At 36.7% G+C, this 21,999-nt stretch overlaps 1 protein-coding gene and 1 pseudogene across 1 annotated transcript in view; one reads left to right on the top strand and one right to left on the bottom strand.

Annotated features, from left to right (window-relative positions):
* Window positions 1–1,128, bottom strand: part of LOC129402184 (COMM domain-containing protein 9-like) — a 79,876-nt pseudogene extending 78,748 nt beyond the window's left edge.
* Window positions 1–21,999, top strand: part of KLF12 (KLF transcription factor 12) — a 724,988-nt gene that overhangs the window by 101,228 nt on the left and 601,761 nt on the right. The gene's annotated exons all lie outside the window — the stretch shown is intronic.

Raw genomic sequence — 21,999 nt, 5'->3', positions numbered from 1 at the left:
TCTGTGTTTGTTCTGGCTATTCAGATGTGTTTCTTGCAGGCAGCAGAATGTTGGATTCAGTCTCTGAATCCATTTTGCCAGTCTGTGTCTTTTAATTGGTGAATTAAGACCATTGACATTGAGAGAGATTATTGTCATGGGTTTTTGTGCTATATTTCTGTAAAGGTTTGTTGTGCTTGTAGGGGTTTTTCATGACTTACGGTAGCCTCTTTAGTCCTTCTTTTAGGTTTGGTTTAGAGTCTTTGAAGTTACTGAGTTGTTGTTTATCCACTAAATAGTGTATTGTTCCTTCGAGTTTCAATGAGAGTTTAGCCAGATAAAGTATTCTTGCTGAAGCGTTCATTTCATTGAGTTTTTTCACTATATCCCACCACTGCTTGAAGGGCTTCCTCCAATAGGTCTGCTGTGAATCTAAGGGGTGCTTCTTTGAATGTGATTTCCTTCTTCGACCTTGCTGCTTGCAGTATTGTGTCTCTATCCATTACGTACATCATCCTAACTATGATATGTCTTGGAGTTTTTCTGTTAGGGCCTCTTTTAGTTGGCACCCTTCTGGCTCCTTGAATCTGGATGTCTGCATTCTCCAGCTCTGGGAACTTTTCAGCAAATATTTTTTTGACTGTGGCTTTTTCATTGGGGTTGGTTCCCTAGCCTTCTGATACTCCGATGATTCTAATGTTGTTCCTCTTGAAATCATCCCCTAGGACTCTGATTCTCCCTAGAGCTATTTTGAGGTCTCTCCCCATTGATTGTTGTTGCCTGTAGGCTGCCTGCAGCTCATCTTCAAGCTCACTGATTCTGTCTTCTGCTGTAATCATTCTATTGTTGAGGGCACCCACTGAGTTTTTTAATTCATCTTCCGAATCCTTTATTTGTGACATTTCCTTTTGTAGGTTTTTTTATTTTTGCTCTCATTTCTTTCCATAATTTCTCAGCTGTCTGTTGTATCGTTTCTGTCAGGTCCTCCTTTAACTTGTCAATATTTCCATTGAGTTCATAGAACAGCTTCAGGATTTTACCTCTGAATTCTTTTTCGGACAGCTCAAGTTTGTGGGAAACATCTATTGAGGCATCTGGACTCCTTTCATCATCCTCTCCTTGCGGTGGGTATTTGCGCTGTTTCTTCATGTTGTTGTGGTGGTTTGGAAGAGGGACCTTCAAGATCAGTATCCCTGTTCCCTCTTGTTGCGAAAAAGGATTGTGGATGGGCTCGGTCAATGGTGGTTGCCTTTTTATTTTCCCCTTCTAGAACATGGCCTCCTACTCAGATGTTCCTCTAATCCTTATGTGAAGCATTGTGTTTTATTGTCCTACTGTTTACGGATAGCTAGGATGGTACTCTTGGACATGACATAGGTAATGAAGGCTGAGATGAAACAATATATTGATGGGTTTTAGGAGAATATCTGCAGCAATGTTAGCAGCAGCTGGCCTAAAAGAGGCCACGCCCACTTTGCTTAGGCCACGCCCCCTGACGATTAGGTCACACCTCTTACCCCACAATAGCACACACCTGTGCCTGGAAGAAAGAAAAGCTGCAGAGCTTGGGGCCGGCGTGCAGGCCACTAGGGCGGCAGTCGGAGGACTTCTTTTTGTGGAGGATTTTATTACTGTAGAATATATTCTTTATACTGCTTAGTGACACTTTGCTTGTTACATGGGTTCACCCTGGTTCAAATATTTTGTTCCGGAAGGCTAGAAGGAACTTATAAGGACTACCCTTATAATGTGACACCAAGGTCATTAACTTTAAAGATAAGCTCCAAAAGTTGTAGAAACCAGAGAATGTGTCCATTTTATTTACATCTGCTCAGTACATAACTTGCTAATCCATCTGGCAACTCTAAAGGAGTTTACCTGTTTCTCAGTTTCTTTATTTTATTGACTCACACCAACTCTGCTGTGCTCAGGGCCTGTTTTTAGCTTTGTGCTCTGGAATTAGTGCAGGGGATGCTAAGAGGGTCCCTTTGTAGTGGTGGGCACCAAACCAGAGCCTGCTGCATGCAAGGCCAGCTCTGTAAGTCCTGTATTATCGCTCTGTTCTTTTGTTTTATGTTATAGGATGTTCCGCATCATTGCATTAGTTAAAAACGCAAATCCCTGAATATAAATATTCACTGTATTTATCTTTGAATAATTTTATGTGCTACAATTCTTAATATATTAATACAGATAGCTAAAAGGCTTTAATAATATTCGCTGAATGTGAGCCACAGTTTTTTATTTTATTCTTTTTTTTTGGGGGGGTTGGCCAATTTAAGCACCAAAAAAGCTGATGACCATGCCAGAGTACCATAAAAGTGGTACAAAAAGTACAAACACAAAATGTTTACATTGGGAAAAAATAATGTGTTGGTGCCAGAGCAATAGTAAAGCAGGTAAGGCTTCACTTGCAAGGGCAAATCCTGGTTCCATTCCTGGCACCCGATACGATCCTCTTACACCCCAACAGAGTGATCCCTGAGTGCAACGCCATGAGTTAACCCTGCGAACCACTGGGTGTGGCCCATCAAAAGGGTACAAATAAATATGTATGTTTTGTTACCAAGTACCCAGATCTGGAGAGACAGTTTTGATTTCGAAATTTTCTGTATTTTTATTTTCACTTGAAACAAATCGTGCTGTATTTATCTACATCCTGTTTTGAATGCAGAGAAGATAGGTAAAATAATAGAATGGACAGAATCACATACTTGGAATCACTTTAATTTATCTAAATTAAACTCTCACATTAAGCTGTGCTACAGATTTGTACAATCTTGGAACGGGGAATTAAAATTTCTAAGGTCAATATTTTCTTGTCCATGAAGTAATAAATTCAGTTTGTCTAAGTGAGCTTCAAAATTCCCACCTATTCTAAAATCTTCCCTGTATTGAGTATAACAACACTTACTGTTTCAAGGATTAAATAAATATATGCCATTATTTATACCATAGCATGTCCAGCTTTTATTGCATTACTTTTCAAAGTGAATTATCTTTTTTCTACTTCAACGTGTGAGTCTTTTCCAAATTAAGTTTCAAATTGTTTCTACTACATAATATAGTTTCAGAATTTTTAATATCCTATAAAAAGTATGACAAAATGCTTACAGCAAAATGTGGACAAGAAGATAATATTTCTCAGACAAGAATAGTTATGAATCTTATCCAAGTAGACAGGTAAAACTAATTTAAGGAAAAGAAAACTGAGATTTAAAATTGGTAGCAGGACAAGCATTCGTTTCCAAGAAATAACATCTTACACTTCCATAGAAATTCTCTCCTTTTCTTTTTTACCAAACATATGACAGGAAGCATTTCAAGTTACTAATTAACTTTAACATACTGATCTTTGATTCTGTCTAAGGTCCGTGAAAATTACTAGATTTTCTTTAACCAGAGAAGAAAACTGAAAAAAATCAAACATCAAATTTTTTAAAGATTACATAAATATTCTATTATCAATTATATTAGCAAAAATCTCATTTGACTGGACTATATTACTATTTGTTTATTTGCCCCATAACAATTATGGACTTCTAAAGAATTTCTTCTCTAAATACAAAACTTAAATTATCAGAATAAAATACAAATTTTCATAGAATTTTTCCATGCTATTTTCTACTCCAGAATGAGAATAAGAGGATTGGGTGATTTGATTCTATAACTAATGGAGTTCTTATTCAATGTTCACCTTGAACGTGAGGTAAAATGGAAAAAGAACTTTAAGTGACATCTTACTTTCCTTAACACGCAAAAATTTGGCTAGAGAACTAAAAGTAATATACCAAGTAAAATAAGTGACTATATGTGACTTTATAATGTTAAAAGACAAAAATATGAGCAACTAGACAAAATCTATCATTGTATCTTTGCTATGAGATAAGCAGCATGGTTCTATTTGAGGTTATATGAAAACAAACAAAAGGCGGCTCTTTTTTAAAAAAAAGTTTTGGGGATATGAATGTCAAACAAAATAAGTAAACTGATAATGTGTTTAATGCAAAGACAGAGGCACAATAATCCGTGAATATCATATGCTTTTTATCTAGGCAATCTTTAAGAATAAAAGAATTGTAATAGACACGAACAAATGGGAAAATTATTCTAGGAAGAAGGAAAAATTTAGTCTTAATAAACTATGAAAATATATAAGGAGGGCCCAGAAAGATAGTACAGCGGTTAGGGCATTTGCCCTGAATGAGGCCGATCCGGGTTCAATGTCTGGCATCCCATATGGGCACCACCAGGAGTAATACCTGAGTGCAGAGCCAGGAGTAACCCCTGAGCATCACTAGGTATGACCCAAAAAGAAAAAAAAAGAATATATATAAGGAAAGACAACTGATTCTATGGAGGATATGTAGGATAGAAATCAGCTGAGTAGGAAATGCCATTGAATAGATTGAATAGAAGGTATATAGTAGAATAACGTAGTATTGTAGAGTGTGGCATAGCATAGTATAGTGCAGGTAGCATAGTACAGTGCAGCAAATCATAGTATGACCTAGTCTAGAAACAGGGTAGTATAGAATTAATAAAATATGTAAAATGAGAAGTGTATTGAAACGATGATTGGAACCAATGTTTTTATTGTGATAAATTTGCTAATGACTTAGTTAAATTACGTTTTGCCTGCCTGATGAATATAACCACCTGGATGTTACACAAATTTATTAATTAGCTCAAATGCACCTTCCTTTACCATACCCACTTTCTCCTATTATCTTTCATAATACACAGTCTCACATGTCAAAAATTCCAAGACATATACTATTTCATTTTCACCATTAACTTAAACTTGCTATCCAAGCCATTAACAAAAATTGTCAATTCTTACTCAAAAATTTCTTTTGGAATATCTTCTTTCTTCTTTCCAAGCTATTGCCTTTTCCTCCTTCTGTCTCCACCAATTTTCACCTACATTATTATGGTGTCTTTCTATCTGATTTTATTATAGTCTTTTTCTCTAGCTATCTTCTATACAGCTCCCAGATGCATAGATTTTTGTTTTATTTAATTAATTTATTTTTTAGTTTGAGAATTTTTGAACTCTATTTCCTAGAGTCTGTGATGTAGGTTGGTTCTAGAAAGCATATTTTGTATATATGAAGGCCTAGATTTTATCAAAATTAAAACATCAAAAAACATAAATATATTTCCATTCTGATGTACATAAAATACCAAATATCTTACTACATGCTTAAAAAACAAAATTAAAAAGTTTAAGTATGTCATGGAAGGACATCTTAAACTGTGACCACAATACAATTTGCCAGAATTATTCCACATACTTTAAGCTCTATGGTTATTGAAATTAGTATCATATTTGATGAATCGCCACGGTAGATTTCTCCCTAAGAGACCATTGCATGTACAATTAGTTTTACTTTAAATTTATCCTCTTGTCCTCCAAGCCTGGACATTTTTCAATCCTTCAAGAACTTAATCAAACATTGGTCTTTCTTCCTTTTTAATGATTTCTGACCAAAATTAGCTCCTTCATATTAACATAAAGTGTTCCTATATTTATTTTTGTATTCAACTGACTGGAGCGATAGCACAGTGGGTAGGGCATTTGCCTTGCACATGGCTGACTTGGGTTTGATTTCTCTGTACCTCTCGGAGAACCCAGCAAGCTACCAAGAGTATCCCACCCACACGGCAGAGCCTGGCAAGCTTCCTGTGGCATGTTCAATATGCCAAAAGCAGTAACAACAAGTCTCACAATGGAGACATTACTGGTGCCCGCTTGAGTAAATCAATGAACAACGGGACGACAGTGCTACAGTTCTTATCATAATTTGTCCATTTATATGTCAGAACTCTTAAAATATACAACAGACCTCTTAAAGGTATGGGCTATATTTCACTGCTTTTTTGTATCCCATGTCTCAAAGTGACAATGACATGTGTTCAATAAACACTGTCAGATGAATGACTTACTATCAACATTGTTGTTGAGCACTTACAAATAGGCAATTACCCATTAAGAGTTATGACAGTGGAGGCTCAGACCAAACACAATACTTATAGAGAAAAGGAAGAAAATAAATTTTATAAAAATCTAGAGACGTAATGTTGAAGAAAATATATCTGTATCCTAGTAAACAATGTGGTTTTAATAATAAACTATCAACTAACATCCTTAACATAATGTAAAATCAAAACTTGTATGGAGAATAAGTCAAGGGTACTCATTCTAGTACTGGATATCTTCTTTGTAGATGTATTAATTGAAGTTTTGGAATTGATTGATGGTACCAGGGGAACAAATGAAGAGAGAAAGAGAAACACATCACCCATGCTGATGTTTAAATTCTGCCTGAATATTCCACAGTCAAAACATTTCTGTTTCTGAATATGGTTGTAATATTCTGTTTTAGCTCTTGCTTAATTCTGTTATGTTCAGTCATTGATATTCCCTAATTTGTATGTAATCAAGGAGAAAACCGTTTAATAGTAAGAAAGCCTTCAGCTGATTAAAAGACCCACTTTTAATGGGTATTTTCTTTAAATAAAAGATAAAGTTGGAGGCAACATCAAAATATTCTCTTTCCTGTTTTAAATACTTTTTTATGCCAGTCACTTGAGCAGATAATAATGCAGATTCCAATTATCTGCCAATTCCTGAAAGGTTTCTCTTGATAAAGTTCAACAAACATCTTGACATGCTTGGTAAACTTACAATAGGTATCTTAAACTCAACATGTTCCTCATAATAGTTATTCATTAAATTATTTAAATAGAAGTGGTTATAAGAGAGTTGAAAGGTAAAAAATGTAATAATCTCACAAAGGCAAGTGTTTCTTCGGCAAGTAAAAGCATTATATGCCCAGCTACTTAATGGATATTTAGATCAGTCAGTCCAGTGATATGCTCCAAAACTGTGTGAGTCTTGCACGTAATTAAACCTGAAAAGTCCTAGGGAAAAAAATCAAAGAAATAATATTCTGTCTTTATCTCCATGATCACAAAAGGAATATAAACTAAATGGGCAAAGGTAAGGTGTTGGAGAGATAGCACAGTGGGAAAAGCATTTTTCTTGCATGCTGTTGACCTGGTATCAATTCCTGAGTATCACATATGGTCGGGAGTGTTCCTTGAGCATAAAGCTAGGGGTAAGCTTTGAACATTGTCAGTGTGACCCCCAAACAAACAAATCCCCCAAAATATAATCACCAAATATTGAGTTAGCAGAACTAAATATTGCAGAGGGCTAATAAGAATTTTGTGAACATATAGTTATTTTCCTACTCAGGTAATACTATTTGGTAGTAATATTTCATTACTATTTGGAAGCCCCCACAGCAGAGCCTGGCAAGCTATCCATGACATATTCAATATGCCAAAAACAGTAATAACAAGTCTCACATGGAAATGTTACTGGTGTCCGCTTGAGCAAATCAATGAGCAACAAGATAACAGTGAAACAGTGACAGTGATACGGTGATCTCCATGATTTAATATATTAATTACATTGTGTAATGCAGTAGGTTGGTTGGTTGCTTGCTTTGTACTGGTTGGCCGGCTCATTCGTTAGTAGCTAAATAGTGTACCGGCTTTTTCCTTAGGAAAGTTAGGTGATCCTAAATTCGTTGTCTTTCACTAGCCTAGCGTCATAAATTTTAAGAGTAGGGATTCTAATGACTTGGAAACATTTGCATTGCTCCTTCCTCTATTCACACTAGGTAACCCAGATACCTGCAATTGAGTCCTTCTTAAATGATAAGCGACCACCTCCTCTGTATTTATGCAGGCAAATCAGTAGAAATGTTGGGAGTCATTTTCATTTTATTTTTCTCTACATATTTTGGGTCACTGGGATGTTCTGTAGTTAGTAGTCCACATATGTATCATCATCATCATCATCATCATCATCATCATCATCCCGTTGATCATCGAATTTCTTGAACAGTCTCAGTAACGTCTCCATTCGTCCTAGCTCTGAGATTTTAGAAGCCTCTCTCTATTCATCCTTCCCAGTGATGCTGCATTGGAGGCTCTTTCAGGATCTGGGGGATGAGACCCAGTTTGTTACTGGTTTTGGCATATGAATACATGATTGGGAGTTTGCAAGGCTCTCCCATGAGGGCAGGAAACTCTCAGTAGCTTGCCAGTTTCTCCCAGAGGGAGAAGTAGGCTATAAGTTATCGGAGTTTGCTTTTAAGTCTCTGGATGTTGGCCATTGATAGGATTCCAAGGTGCCGAGGGCAGTTCCTGGGTGTGACCGCCTAGCTACTAGAAAATGGGAAATCTGGGCAGAAGAGGCCCAGTCCCAATCCGAGCAGGCATGGAGGTCTCAGCCCCGGGTCCCACACACCTGGGTTCCTCTGCCAGTATCTTCATGCATGAGGCCTATCCGTACGTGTGGAACGGGGCCTTGAGTATGGCTGTGGCTAGGCTCCGGAGGTCTTTGGCCGCCAGGAGCTCTGCTCGGGGCGGGGCGGGAAGCTGGAACCCAACTCCTCCAGGAGGAGGAGAGTCCCTGGGGAAGACAGCCAGGTGTGTGGCAAGAGACTCTCTGCCCACATATGTATAATTTTAAGAAATTTATTATTAAATAGCATTCTTGTTTTTTGTGTTGGTGCCACACCCAGCAGTGCTCAAGGCTTACTCCTGTCTTTGTGCTCTGTGCTCACTCCTGGTAGGCTCTAGGAACATATGTGGTGTTGGGGTGTTGAGGCAGTGAACCCAAGTTGGCCATGTGCAAACACCCTATCCACTGTCTTGTGACTCCAATCCCTTACATAACTATCTGGAGGACAAGTGGTTAACTTTTAGCATTCTCTTTTGAGAGAAAGAACACATTTCTATGTGTTTTTCTGGAGAAATTTAAAATCTCCACATCAAATTTTCCCTTCCATTTTAATTTAAAATGTGCTCATTCATAGTTCAATAACTTTAATTATAGAAATGTATCTTTAAGAAATGATAGAAATGATAGAGAACATGAAAAGATATATGTAGGAGATACACATACGTTGTTATGAGTTTCCTTATTTTAATAAGGCTGAAAACAAATGAAATACGCAATAGTAGAAATTATTGAAATAAAACATGATCATAATTTGCAATAAGAACTGCATATCAGTATTTGTGTGGTCATAGTAACACAAGAAGTAAAGATATATAGAATGTATACTTTGAAACAGCACATTCTATAGGATCCAACATAGGTTGAAAATTAAAATTCTGTTTCTTGTAAGTGTCCATATCTAGCCAAGTTGAGAATATCATACATAATTACTATTCCTAGGGTGTGGAATGGGAGGAAAATTTTTTCACATTCTCTCTTTCATTTGCACTATTACTTTCATTTGGAAAGATAAAAGTAAAATACCTTTCAGGACCTTCCCATATTTACTGAGAATTTCGCTACAAAACTTTCATTGATGCAGGTAACGTCGTGATGTTTTAGATCTAGACTTGTTATCTCATTTTGTTAGGTCATGGTGTTAATGAAGCCTCTCCTGAATTTCTGTTCCCTGTGTAGGTCAATTAGCTCTGCACAGAGAGCAAAATGACTCTTTTGTGTATTATCTATTAGCCCAAGGAGTGGTGCTTTCAAGTCTTCACCTGAGTCTTATGGCAAAAGACATTTCAAGGAGGTGGCTGAGCAAAGAAAATGGGAAAAAATAAACACAAACCATGTGAACTCATAGGTCTGAGCCCTTACAGTCATGTTTGCTACAAATACTGACTTATTCTTTTGAAAAAAAGTCTACCTTTGATATTTCTAAACCACCACATTTTTCCCAATAGCAATAAATCAAATCAAACCAAAATTGCATTAAGAAAGAAATACTCCTTCATTACTATTATTTTCTTCCCATCTGCATTATTTTCCCCTTTATTTACCTATAATTGTTCCTCTTTTTCATTAGTAATTTATTAAAAATGACCTGAAAAACTCGAGGCTGACCCAACTACTGTCTATTGCTACAAAAAGGAATTCTTGTGTTTCTCAGCTATGGTGAGATGCCCCCAAGACATTGGAGATTGGAATCTCATCATTTTTAGGCCTATAGATTTACTATTCGATGCAGCTGGAAGGAGGGTTGGTATTATTTTTTGTGGTATGTCTAATAAGGAACTTCCCATAGAAGTTTATGACTTCATTCCTATCTGAATATATTGCTGTAAATTTATGAATTATGGAAAAAATTTGAGAGGCTTTGGGGATAGCTTATATTGAACATGTGGAAGGAATAGGGTCTTATATTCCATGCACATCATTATAAATCTTTATAAATTATAGAATTATGAATGATGTATCAGTAAAATTCTGAACAAGTCATTTCAGAATTCTGGATCATGGTTTTTATCATTGTAGAAAATAACTACATTTCAAGGAGAAAGGAGATTTCACATGTTTCTTTTGCAATACATCTTGGGCCCTTCTGTTGGCAACAAATGATTTTTCAGCTCTATTTGTTTTGCAAAAGGTGATTTGCACTTTTTTATGATGTTCTACTAGTCATGTTTGTAGACAATTTGTCCTTATAAAATCAATGTTCTAATATTTAATATTCTGATAACAAGAAGAAAAATGAGCAAGTTCCCAGAAATTTATGTCTTGGGATTTTTACCCCTTCTTTTAGAAATCCTTGGGTAAGTTCTGAATATTTTCTCTTGGAGAATATAGAAGAAATGTGTATATGATAAAATGACTCACAAAATTTTTTTCTGATGACTGCCAGTCAATTAACACAAAACCACACATTTTCATGGAAAACTACTTTCTCCTACTTAGATAAAAGTGCTGAGAAAGTATTTATTGTCAATCAATTTAATTCATTCTGAAACTCTTCTTTCTGTCAAAGTTGGTTAAGATGTCTTGCTACAGGGAGTTTTAATTGGAATGAGCATGCATTGTGGTTTCTGGAAAACTCTAGACTTAAGCCTAAAGTCTCTGTGTAACTATTGATTATGTCTCTTTTCACTTTCTAAAATGTGAAACAAGAAGTACATTATGGCTCTCAATTGAGTGGTTAGGTGATGCCTTGTCACATCTTTCTCTTCTTTGTGTCTCTTACTCTACATTTCTCTGAGAAAGTAAGCATAAATTTAAAAAGCACCATCCTTATCCACCCTGATCATGCACTCAAGTCTCAGCCATACTATGCTGTTAAATTTTTCTAGATGCTAATTACATCATAATCTGTAAGAACACCAGACTCCACTCTTTTCTTATAGATCCTATTAGTGAAAACATGCTTTTATATAATTATTACTAAGTAACTTCTAACCCTATATCTCTTTTCTTATTTCATTTTATGCTATTGTGCCCAAACCTGCAATTCAGTCTCATCAACTCATTTTAACTCATCTCATTTCCCAAATGAAAAAGTCTTTGCGAATATTGTAGTATTTGTAGAGTCTGTGTTATGTTTAAAAATCTGCTCTATGTATTTAGCTGTTTTTATTCAAATAATCTGTACAAACTAGCACTGTTTTGTATATAAAGGTTATATTCCTAAATTACACAGAAATTTAGTAATAACTGTGTACAACAGTATGGTAACTACATCTTGACGACTGACTGCATTTCTCTCTGTGAGAATATCTAGATAATATAGTTCTACTAGCATTACACACACGAGTTTAATTATGCTATGCTTTCTCTAGCATAGCGTATATGTACAAAATAGTATTACTATGTCTACATAATGTAATATGCAATATTCTTTTGGGGGGGCAATGCCTGGAAATGCTTAGGGCTTACTCCTGGCTCTGTGCTCAGGGATCACTCCTGGCAACACTTTGGGGACCATACACAATGGACCATACACCATACACAGGGAACAAACTGGTATCTGTGGCATTCGAGTCAAATGCCTTATCCTCTTTAGTGTCTCTCTGACCCCAATATAAAATATTCTATCTTTTTTTTGACACCATGATTTGCCAAGTTATTGATAATTAAGCTAGGCATATTATGTTTCACCACCAGTCCCACCACCTATGTCAACTTCTCTCCACCAGAGTCATATTCCTTCCCCTCCCTACCCCACCCTAGCCTGCCCTCTTGACAGGCACATCTTAAGTTGGGTTGTTGAAGTTTGGGTCTCCTGTTTTCAGTGTTCTGGACCCTGTGGTTTGAGTATATAGTTAAATCATTCCTCTCCATCAATGATGTACCTGGGGCCTTTATCCTTGCCCCTTGCTATTTCCCCTCCACTTCATCTTTCTACCACTTTTGATTTCTTTCATGCTCTCTCCATCCTATGTTTTTTTCCAAGTGTTTTTATTATGAATCTTGTCAGAAGATTGTCAGTTAACTCTTGTCAGTTGAATCTTGTCAGAAACTATCTCTGTATGTATTGGTATCATCACTGTCACTGTCATCCTGTTGCACATAGATTTGCTCAAGTGGACACCAGTAACATCTCCATTGTGATACTTGTTGTTACTGTTTTTGGCATATCAAATACATCATGGGTAGCTTGCCAGGCTCAGCCGTGCGGGTGAGATACTCTCGGTGGCTTTCCAGGCTCTCCAAGAGGGGCAGAGGATTCAAACCTGGGTTGGCTGTATGCAAGGCAAATACCCTAGCCACTGTGCTATCTCTTTTTTTGTTTTTCCTTTTTTGATATGGTGTATTTCCTATTGCTTATATTGTATATATTGAATTTTCCTTACTTCCTTGGAATGACTCCCACTTGATCGTGGTGTATGATCCTTTGATACATTGTTGATTCAGTTTTCTAAGATTTTGTTAAGGATGTTCATAAGAAACATTGGTCTGAAATTTTCTTTTTTAGTCAAATCTACGTCTGCTTTTGATAGTAGAGTAATGTTCACTTCAGAAAAGCTGTTAGCATTTTTGTTCATTGATATTTTTGAAGAGCTTAAAATATAAGTTGCAAGTATTTGAAGATTTGATAAAATTCACCTGTGAATACCTTGAGACTTTTGTTCTGGGAAAGTTTTTAATTACTGTTTAAATTTCCTTACTTGCAATTGGTCTAATAGGGTTTTCTAATTCTTCCTGATTCAGTCTTGAAAGGTATGATTTTAAGAATTTTTGCATCTCTTCTTGATTCTTCAGTTTAGTGGGATAGGGTTGTTCTTATTAATCCCTTACATACTTTGGTATTTCTGAGTTATGGTGATTCTCCTTTTTCATTCATCTCTGATGCAATTTAATCCAGATTTTTCTCTACTTTTTTCCCTGAAAATCTAGCTAAGGATTTGTCAATATTGTTTATTATTTCCCCCTTCCAAAAAAAAAGAAAAAAAGAAAAAAGAAAACACCCAAAGAAAAGGCCAGTTCCTGGTTTCATTTACCTGTCATTTTGTTTTCTTGATGTCAGTATTGTTATTATCTTTAAATTTTCATTATTTCATCCCATCTCTCTGATTTGGAATTCTTTTGTTATTATTTTTCTAGTCCCTTGAGTAAGGAAGTTAGTTTATTTATTTAAGCTTTTTCCTATATCCCTATATCCTGACACAAGCCTGCAGTACTAGGATCTTGCCCCTTAGTGCTGCTCTTCCTGTGACCCCTGGATCCTCATAGTTTGTGTCTTTATTTTTCTTCATTTCAACGGATCTTTCGATTTTTTTTCTTTGATTTTTTTTGACCCCACAGTTATCTGTTGTTCATTTTGCAAGTTTTGGAGCTTTTCCTAACTTTGCTTTTGTGGTTAATTTCTACCTTAGTGTCACTATGGTCGGGAAAAATGCTTAATGTGTTTTCTTTTTTCATGGCTTTATGGATACTCAAAGCATGCCCCACCATGTGGGTGGCCTAACTTTATTGGACTCTTCAAATTCAATATCCTGCAGTTTAGACTGAAGCTGAAGTCTGGGGCCGCACTTTGGGGGAGCTTCCTTCGATTCTGAGATGCCTATCAGCAGAAGCCTGTAAGCTTGTGTGGCTTCTGGAACGTGAAGGCTGGAACCTATCAAGGCTCTGAGTACATTTTGTTGGCTTGGGGAGGAAACGACGAGCATGTCAGGGAAGAGCTGAGGCCGCAACCCCCCGGGGAAGTGCTCACCTCCAGAAAGGTTGCTCCAAGTGCCAGCGGGATATGGCCACCGCAGCCCGCGTTGGATTTAAGAAATCCTAAGGCTACCACTCACAATGGAGATGTTACTGATGCCCGCTCGAGCAAATTGATGAGCAACGGGATGACAGTGACAGTGATACAGTGATCACTCATGAACTCCAGCACAAATCTGTGTTCTGTGAAAAACCTGGGCGCTTAGCTTGACCGTGTGGGCCCAGGGGTGAAACAGAGCCTGTCAGCTGATGCAGTGCGTCTGTCTGGGTAGGGTTGAGACTGAAACCCTACTGGGCAGAGCTTATCACTGGGTGGCTGCTCCCTGCTCATTATAGGAGCATCTGCTCACTGGGTCGTACTGTTTCCAACTTCGGGAGTGCTGCATAAAACATCTTCTTTAAGTTCCTTGCATTTAACTGCCTTACCTTGGTGTATTCTGATCAGTATTAACTAGTCCAGGCTGCCCCATCCTTTTCTTCTTCACTCAGCACTTCCCCTCTCTGTTCAGGGGAAATAGTCCTTAGCTCTGGACTTACCGACAGTTCTTTCTTCCTCCCAGTTGAGTCTCTCTAGGGTGACGGCTGCGTTCACCACGAATTTTTTTCAGCAAGCAACCTCATGGGCTAATGTGGTTGCCAAAGGAGTGTTTCCTGGAGCTGTTCCTATCCAACTCTCTTGACCCCACACCCAACCAAGTTTTTTCAATTAAAATATTAAAAGATTTTCTACAGTTGGGTGGGTTCATACACTGTAGTTCAGGAGCTAGTTCCAGCTCTGCGATTAAAGGTGCTTCCAGTGGTGCTCAGAGGATCAGGTAAGGTAAGGAGAGAAAGATAGCACAGGAGCACTCACATCGCACATGACTGACCCTAATTCTATGTGGCACCCTATATGGTTCCCAGAACATGTGCCAGAAGTGATCCCTGAGCACAGGGCCAGGAGTAAACCCAGAGCACCACGTGTTACTCCCTGCCTAACCCCCTCATACCCCCACCAAAAAAAGTTTTTTAATTCTAAAACATTAGGATTCAGATCTACTATAAGTAAAATTTTATTTAAATGACTATTCAACTCTATTTTTAAAATTTTTTTTTTTGCTTTTTGGGTCACACCCGGTGATGCTCAGGGGTTACTCCTGACTCTGCACTCAGGAATTACTTCTGGTCGTGCTCGGGGGACCATATGGGATGCTGGGGATCGAACCCCGGTCTTCCGCGTGCAAGGCAAACGCCCTCCCCACTCTGCTATAGCTCCAGCCCCAACTATTCAACTCTAAACACAACTAAATTAGAAAAAAAGATTTTTAACTGAACAAAAAAACATGTTTTGGTATACCTGCTTCCACTACCCGAATGTCAACTCCTTGAGAGCAATTATCATATACACTGGTTCTGTAATTCTTTGTTCTTTAGCATTCAATAAAATGCCTGAATGTCAAATTGAAGTTTGCTTCTTAAAAACCTTCAGTGGACACTCCTTGGATAAATAATGTGCAGACAAATATTTAGTTTCATATTAAAATTTTCCCATGAGATTTTATTAAGTTCCATAAATCCAAATTGAAGCTCCTAGGCAAACTGGTTTTGCCTGACTTTCTTCAACAAGAAAAAAGAAAAAACACGCATTTATTGGTCTCTCCTGATGTGGTTCTTCTGCTTGGAATCTCCCCTCAACAGTTTCAATATTCAATCCAACTATAACTCCAGCAGAGACAATCATTCAGTGTGAAGCGTACCTCCTGTGACATGATTTTCCTAACCCTCAAACCAAGCTAATGGATGGCTATTTTCATAGTTTTGGTATGGACATACCAGGTATCATACCTCAGTGTCTATGGAAAACTTTGGGACTCACTGGAGACCCAACCATAGGACTGAAGGAACAGCTAAAAGCTAAATTTGAAAGTTCAGAAATACCACTCAACAGATGAGACATTGCCTCTGGCAGCACCTTAATAAAAGTTAAAAGGCATGTTTCACAGAAGTTCCAAAAGAATTTCCAATAGCAGAGCGCAAGGAAGCTAGAATTGAGCTAAGAATCACATCTATGAGTCTGATTTAAAGAGTTGCCATTGTGCCTGTGTTGTAGTTTACACTCACAGTTCTCAACAAGCATTCAAATTGTTTTGCAGGAACATTCAATAAATATAAACACTTTTCTCCCAACCTTCACAGGACAAGGCTCCCAGGTCTTGTACTTGTATTCTAGAGAGTACAAAAGTCAGATTTAAAAGGGCTACACATGCCTGTGAACTGGCCCATTGCGAGGGTCTAGAAATAAGATAGACACCTCGTGGGACCTTAAGGGAATACTGGGTTCCGAATCTAGAAAGAAACAGAAATTACAATTTATTCCAAATTGCAAGGGAAAATAACTCAACTACCAACTTCCAAGTCTGAAGTAGTGACTTACTTTTAAATAGAAAAAAAAGGGGGGGGAGCGGAACTTAAAGGTAGGCACTGAAGCTACAGATAGTTCCCTACATAGAAAATGCTCTGGAAAGGTCAGACTAGAATTTACAAGGAGAATATTAGACCAGACAGGTATTAATGATCTGAGAATAATTAAAGATGGGAAAAGTTGTACAGTCTCACAGTTGAGAAACTTTAAAACTGAGCTAATACTATGTAGTATTGTTAACCAAGAAATTAACGGAGCAGGCTTATGTACTTTAAAATAGAACAAGTTTTAGAATGTTTGGACAGGTTGTGGTGGTAAGTAGTTGGAGGGAAGAAAGCATAATTCCATTGAGCTGAGCATTTATTTGAGGAGCGTGTTCATTCAGCAGGATAATTAAGAAAAATTTGACAGTTACCAAATTGGCATGTTTTAGAACTGTGCATTTGGATTCTGAGAGAATGAAGTTCTTTGCATCTTGATAAAAACCCAAGTCAACCAATCTTCAGATTCATAGTTGTTATTAAGGATCTGAGGCAAGCTGTCTAAACTTTACCATTAGCATGTTCAATTTTTTTACATTCTCTGTTTTAGAATATTGTCACATTTCTCAAGTGATTTTGGAAAGAGAAAGATTTTTTTAATTCTTACAGATGCAGCAAAAAGTAAAAATAAAAAGCTTATCTTCCATAAATTACTATTAGGTTTGGAACAATTTTTTTAGAACTACATTTCAATTTTATTTATTATTATATCAAAGGATTAAAAATATCGTATTAGCTTTCTATTTTGATTTCTGGGTCTTTTTCTTGGTTAAATTCAAAAAGTAGTGTAAGTTGTCTGAAGTATTTTTATTTTATTTATTTATTTATTGCTTTTTGGGTCACACCTGGCAATGCACAGGGGTTACTCCTGGCTCTGCACTCAGGAATTACCCCGGCCATGCTCAGGGGACCATATGGGATGCTGGGATTTGAACCCGGGTCGGCCGCGTGCAAGGCAAACGCCCTACCCGCTGTGCTATCTCTCCAGCCCCTGAAGTATTTTTAAACATTAGCAAAAAAATAAATAATCAGGTAGCAGTTAATAATCATTGGACACTAATAACATGCAAAAGAATTATATTAGGAATTTTGTTTATATTATTAAATTTAATCTATATAGCATTCCAACAGATATAGATTGCTGTATTTATCCATTTTACATGTTAAGAAACTAAGAGGAATGAAACTGAGTAACTCGCCTACAACCACACAGATACGAACTAAAGAGAGAATTTTTAACCCAGGTCTCAATTTTTTAAGTTCCCTGTCACTGTCATCCCGTTGCTCATCGATTTTATCGAGAAGGCACCAGTAATGTCTCCATTGTAAGACTTGTTGTTACTGTTTTTGGCATATCAAATATGCTACTGTATGAGGAGCTTGCCAGGCTCTGCCGTGTGGGCAAGATACTCTTGGTAGCTTGCCAGGCTCTCCGAGAGGGGCGGAGGAATCGAACCCAGGTTGGCCACTTGCAAGGCAAATGCCCTACCCGCTGCGCTATCACTCCGGCCCTTTTTAAGTTAACATTTAGCAATAGTGTGTGTCTTTGTGCTTGTAAGTTACTAACATGTTTTCTCTTTCTTCCCATGCTGAAGAAAAAAAAAAAATCTTTTCTTCTCCAGAAGTTTAGCAGCCTTTCTGACATTAACCAATATACTCTGGATTTAATTGAGTCAGAAATGGCTAAATTTCAGTCCCAGTTTGCATAAGCTTATGGTAGATATTAAATGTTTCCTAATTGAAATGACAGCTTTTTAATTGGAAAAAAATAAAAGGGATTTGATTTTTGACCCTCAAAGTTAGCCTAGGAAATTCAGATGTCTCAGGAAGGAAATTAAGTGGCTTACCACACTTCACAGAGAGTAACTTGAACACTGTGAAGAACAGAATCCATTATCCACTGAATACAAATGGGGCTTGTGTCATTATTCCTGGCTGTGGAACATATTTTTAATATGTTTGTCTGTGTGATAAGATTGTGAGTTCCTGAAGTGTTGAGACTCTTTTTATACTTCTGTACTGCAACAAAACCCAGTGCACTGTTGTGACACTGAAGATTGTGTTTAATTGAATTGCGATAGGATCTTTTATCAGTATTTAGAGCTTCTTTTCATGAAATACTTGAGAAATTTCTTTTCTTCCTCTCTTCCCCAGCACTTAGGCCACTGCCAAGATAACCGAGGTAGAATTTCCCCACTATTCTCATATCAAATGCAAAACAAAACTAAAACCCCTTCTCTCTTTCTCATAGAAAACTATTTTTAATTTGAAATAGAAACTATTTCTATTTTTTCTAGCTTTATTGAGATATAAATGTTATGTTACAAGTTGAAAGCTTTTGCATACCATTTTTTAATGTACAGTAATTATAGATTTTATGACAATCTTTTTTCCAGGGAGATAGTTTGGTCGGAGCATGATGTGAAGCTCTTCCCAATTTTGCCAGTATCACTTACAAACAGGTTACAATTATAATAATGACTTGGCATCCATATATTGAGAAATGTTCTTACCTTATAGTTACAAAACTTTATTTTTTGTTTTGTCTTGTGATGAGGATATATAGCATTTCCTCTCAGCAGTTTTAAATATATAGAATTTTATTTAGCTATCAGGATGCAACTACATCCCCGGGACTTATTTGCTTTTCAACTTTGCATACATTTTCCCAAATTTCCCACCACCATCAAGAAAATTATATATATAATGTTTTATATAAATTTATACATATATATAATAATGCTGGAGCCATGGTGCAGCAGGTAGGGCGTTCGCCTTGCACATGAATGACCCGGGTTTGACTCCTCCATCCCTCTTGGAGATCCTGGCAAGCTACTGAGAGTATATGGCCCGCACGGCAGAGCCTGGCAAGCTATCCATGGCATATTTGATATAACAACAGCAAGTAACAGGTCTCACAATGGAGACGTTACTGGTGCCCACTCGGTCGATGAGCAACGGGAGCAATGTCATCCCATTGCTCATCGATATATATATGTATATATATAAAAACATTACATATATACCCATATATATACATATATATATATACACCCCTTAAATTTCCCTTTTCTGGATTCTAATAGGACCTCTCACACTACATTGAGACTTATCAATCCAAGTAATTTCCTGACAACCCATTTTGTTTCGCTTTGTTTGTTAACTTATTAGCATTTCCATAGTTATAATGGTCTTAAATTTATAATATCTATATACAAAACTGCTGCCCACAACCTTCCATCACTAGCCCTGGTCACCTTAGTTGGTCACCTTAGTTGGTTTTTTTTCTCATCTTTTTTTTTGTACTCTTTGTAATTAGTTTTGTACTTCTTTGCTTGATGCTGTCAGTTCTCTTCTTTTGACAACCCATTGTAATAGAAAAGTAGAGGTTTGCAAGACTGTTTTAAGTTAGGAGTTCTGTCTTTCAATGTCATGATAGAGTATGCTCTTTCATATTATAATATCTAAACAAAAATGCTGTGAGAAACATTCTCAAACTATGCAAGTGTTTTAATGTTCAATTTTGCAGTACTCTACAGTCCATTTTTCATTAATCATACATGATTGGGTAATAGATTGTCACTAAGAGTTCAAACTCGTAAAGCACTAGAGGCTGGAGTGATAGCACAGTGGGTAGGGCATTTGCCTTGCACGTGGCCTACACGGGTTCAATTCCCAGCATCCCATATGGTCCCCTGAGCACTGCCAGGGCTAATTCCTGAGTGCAGAGCCAGGAGTGACCCTGTGCATTGTTGGGTATGACCCAAAAAGCAAAAAAAAAAAAAAAAACCTCTTAAAGCACTCTATGCAGCACTCTGAATTATCTGTGTTTGCAAGGTTATGTTACAAGTTTTGAAAGTCATTTCTCTATTGTAAATTCAAAGATAATATTTAGACCAATCTAACAGAGAAATTTCTTAGTATCTTGGATTCTAGTGACTGAAATGTGTAGAAACCCCACATTATTACTATAAAATAATTTTTTCAGTGTTTCAGACCTGTGACCTAATCACTGAGGGTCTTAATGTGAACACTCAACATAAAAATAGAAATAAAATCTAGCAACTGAAACTAGTAAATGCGTTTTTTCCTTTCTGACACTCCTTTGGTGAATTCTCTGCTCTGTATTTTTGTTCCATTTGCATTAAATTTTTTTTAAGTGTCTAATTCAATAAAAGGGGGAAATGTAACGGGTCAATAGATACAAATTTCCAAGTATAAGATAAATCCTGAGATGTAATAAATAATATGACAACTATAGTTAATAGTTCTGCATTGTATACTTGAACCCCACTAAGATCCTAAAAGTTCTCATCCTAAGAAAAATGCAATCATGTGATGTTAACTAAAATATTATGATTATCATTTGAAAATACATTAAAGTAATGATAATATAATGTGCCTATTACATTTTGATGGAAGATCTATTTCAATGATAAGTCAAGATCTAAAAAAATATTTCTCAAGAAGATAGTTACCAATTTAACCAACCAGGGCAGCAGAATAGTCTGGAAGGAATTGTTCTTTCTACTTTCCCCATAGGTTCAGATATAGTAAAGTGATTTGCTCTGAATTAAGAGGTCCTTATAAGATAAGAAAGGGGCAGTAAATAAACCTATCCCAAGTGGTTTGAAAAGCAAACAGGCTGTCACTTTGTGGATGGATGACACCTTCTCTCTACCACTTCCTGCCTGATCTGTTGCAAGGACTAATGCACTTCCTTATTCCATAGTCCGCAGTGGCTTACACAAGGTCTGTAAATTGTCATCCTATCAGTGCAGGTCTTTATTGTTAGCTGATTAGATGCCAAATATTTAGCAACCCTGAAGACTAGCTATAGTTGCTTGACTGTTGGGATGCAAAGGACTAAATGAACTGCCAATGTGTTGTTTTGTCCTTTGTTTTGTTTCTATTATCCTATACATTGTGAGCCTGCTGCCTCACTACAAAAGCAAAGTATAGCTTCAACCATCACTTCTAACCACAGGCTCATTCATTCTCATTGTAAAATCAACACTTTACATTTTGCTTGTTAGAAAATTAACAATGCAGCTCAGATCCCTTGGAACACTGGATAAAGGGAAGAGATCATTTGTATAAATTGCCCAATTTCTTGTGGGTGAATAGGAACACTACAGGAAAGAAAAACTAGAGATACCATAGTAGTCAGAGACAAATGACTACCCCAAGGTGGTTGCCTGGAATATCAGGAATAAAACTGAAGGTAACTGCCTAAAACTGAATGAGTCAATTATTAAACAATATTTTTTTAATATTTGAGAAGCCCATCATTTCTAAATCAAATCAATGTTCTTATAACCACAATAGTATAAAGTACTATTATTTGAAAATACCTTAAAGTTATAATAATGTTATGTGCCAGTTACACTTTAATGGAAGATCTAATTTAATAAATCAAGATCTGAAAAATAGTAGTACTACCTATACAGTGCTAAAACCAGAATAGTACAAAGCCATCATTCCTCAAAAACATTCTATAACATAGAATTGTGATGATAATAAAGTGTGCTATGGAAATCACTTATATCAAATATTTTAATGTA

This window comes from Sorex araneus, chromosome 1 (genome assembly GCF_027595985.1).
Source record: "Sorex araneus isolate mSorAra2 chromosome 1, mSorAra2.pri, whole genome shotgun sequence".
NCBI lineage: Eukaryota > Metazoa > Chordata > Mammalia > Eulipotyphla > Soricidae > Sorex > Sorex araneus.
Note: the sequence above shows the minus strand (reverse complement) of the source record. Positions and strands in the feature narration are given on the sequence as shown.